The 2,266-nt window shown below is 46.1% G+C and overlaps 1 long non-coding RNA gene across 1 annotated transcript in view; it reads left to right on the top strand.

Moving 5' to 3' along the window:
* Positions 1-2,266, top strand: part of LOC109296791 — a 37,227-nt gene that overhangs the window by 34,190 nt on the left and 771 nt on the right. The gene's annotated exons all lie outside the window — the stretch shown is intronic.

Genomic DNA, 2,266 nt, shown 5'->3' with positions numbered 1-2,266 from the left:
CTCTTCTGATTGAAAACTGGGCTTTCAACTAAAGTACAAACTTCAGATTTCACATGAAAATACTGAACACCGAAATTTCTCTCTGTCAGGACCTTTCGTATTCAAACCTAGGTCTTCCGGGTTCATAGCTGAAGACCTGGGCTGCATGCTGCTACCACTGTCCCCTAGCTGAATCTAGCTGTTCACTACTGCCACTGTCCCCTCCTGAGCCCAGAAACCCTACATACCCACTCAAAGTTGAAGGAGAGCAGAAGAGGTTCTGTACTTGGGACTATGGCTCGGCTTGGTCCCCCTGTGCTTGGGACTACGGAAGTGGTGATAGAAAGGGAGTGAGACTGCACTGCCTCTACCTCTGCCTCTTTTGTCCTGCCTTCTGCCTTGCTTCAGTCTTTGACCCTTGTGTCTTGTTCTTGCCATGTGCTGCCTTGGATTCCCAGTACCTCATTCTTGCTTAATCTATCATGAAAACTCTGGTTCCTAACTTCTGGGCTGGCCTTAACCACAAACCCATCTAAACCCCTGGCATGATACATTGGACTCAGACTGACTCCCAAGTGTCCTTCAGCATTGGCTTCTGGTCCTCCAACATTACTGACCCTTTCCTTCTGAACCCTGACCTCCTCACACACATCTGGGTGGGTCCTTTGATACTCTCTCTCTCTCTGTGTGTCTTTATATTAAACTAAAAAAGCAAAATTGTACACAGAAAACCCTTTTTCCTACATGCAAGAACATAGCATACAAGAGTCTGAATATACAAGCACAGACAAAAGAGTCAGGGAGTTGTTTATAGCAAAAGATGAACCTGTCAACAAGAAAGTTACTGAACAAATAGTAAACTCCTCAGCAAAACTACAAGTATGTAGCCTGCTTTAAATGTGCAGCGAATTACAAACTTTGATGCTGCTGCCTTCACATGGTGCAGAAAGAGCTGTTCTACCAGTTAATCTTTCACAGAAGATGACACTTTGTTCACATCAAATGCTCCTAGATATCAGCACTTAGTGAATATTGTTGTTCTTGATGCAGCCACCACTGTTGTTGAAAATAACCACTCCACTCTTCCTGCCCCCCTCCCCCCGGTTCCCCCATGTCTTTGGCAGTGATCACTTAGGCCAGGTACAGACATTCAAAAAGCCCAAGATGGATTGAAACTAACTTGCTCAAGTTTCTCTAAATGGAGTAGGTTAGTTTGGTACTGAGCAGAACACAAGTTTGCCCTTTGATGGGGGGGCATGCAGGCTGCCTGTACTGCATGAGGCCAGCAAGCTGGGGGTGCTCCTGCACTGCCAAACTCAGCTGAGTGGCTGGGCCACCCCCAACTGGATGATGGGAACATGCTCCCCCTACCCCCACCCTGCCGGTCCTCTGTCAGCCACAGGCATCTCTCAGCTACAGACAAGCAGCAGATGCAGCAGTGCAGTGTGCTCCCTGGGTCTGCATCTGCTTATGGGGGCATAGGGATCCCTGGGTGAGCTCCTGCACAACCACCCAGGGACTCTCATGCTCCCTGCAAGTGGATAAAGATCCAAGGAGTATAAGCAGACTGCAGGAAACAAGCAAGCACCCCTCCACCCCACTCCATCATCTTCAGGTACTGTGCTGACTTCACTCTGTGAGAGCCTGGGGACAGAGCCAACTGGGCACTAAGCCTAGCACAAGCCAAATTCCAGCATGCCTCCCTGCAAGGAGTGGGGTTTGCAGGGTCCCACAAAGGAGCCTGGGATGCCAGAGGACAGCAAACTAACTTGATTTGATAAGAGATCTGGGACAGAAGTTTGATGCTTAAACTGGGTTCCATCATTTTTATTTGGGACTATGTGTTCTGAACTTCTGTATAATTATGGGTTTGGTTTGAATTTGGATCATTCAGTGCAGAATATGTGTACATCTGTACCTAACCTTAGGGTTGCCAGTCACTACTAGCTGCAATTGAAAGCCAAAATTAGCTTTCTTAAATCCACCTGAATACATTTATTCTTGACATGTTAAAGGATATAACCATTAACTATAGACTGCATGTATTCATGTCTCTAGTCATTTTATTAGAGAAGTTAATTCAAACAGTGTAAACATTTTATAAAGTAATTTATAGCACAGAGAGAACCGAAGCACAGAGTGATAAAGTGATTTGCACAATTTCATGGGACAGAGTCTGAATTACATCTCCTGATGCTCATGCCAGGTTCTTCAACTGGTTCATACTGCTTCTATTTTTGGTTGATTTTTATTTTTCCTTTTTCTCCCTTCCCCCCCCCCCCCCCCC

This window comes from Gavialis gangeticus, unplaced genomic scaffold (genome assembly GCF_001723915.1).
Source record: "Gavialis gangeticus isolate Ggan-Ray unplaced genomic scaffold, GavGan_comp1, whole genome shotgun sequence".
NCBI lineage: Eukaryota > Metazoa > Chordata > Crocodylia > Gavialidae > Gavialis > Gavialis gangeticus.
Note: the sequence above shows the minus strand (reverse complement) of the source record. Positions and strands in the feature narration are given on the sequence as shown.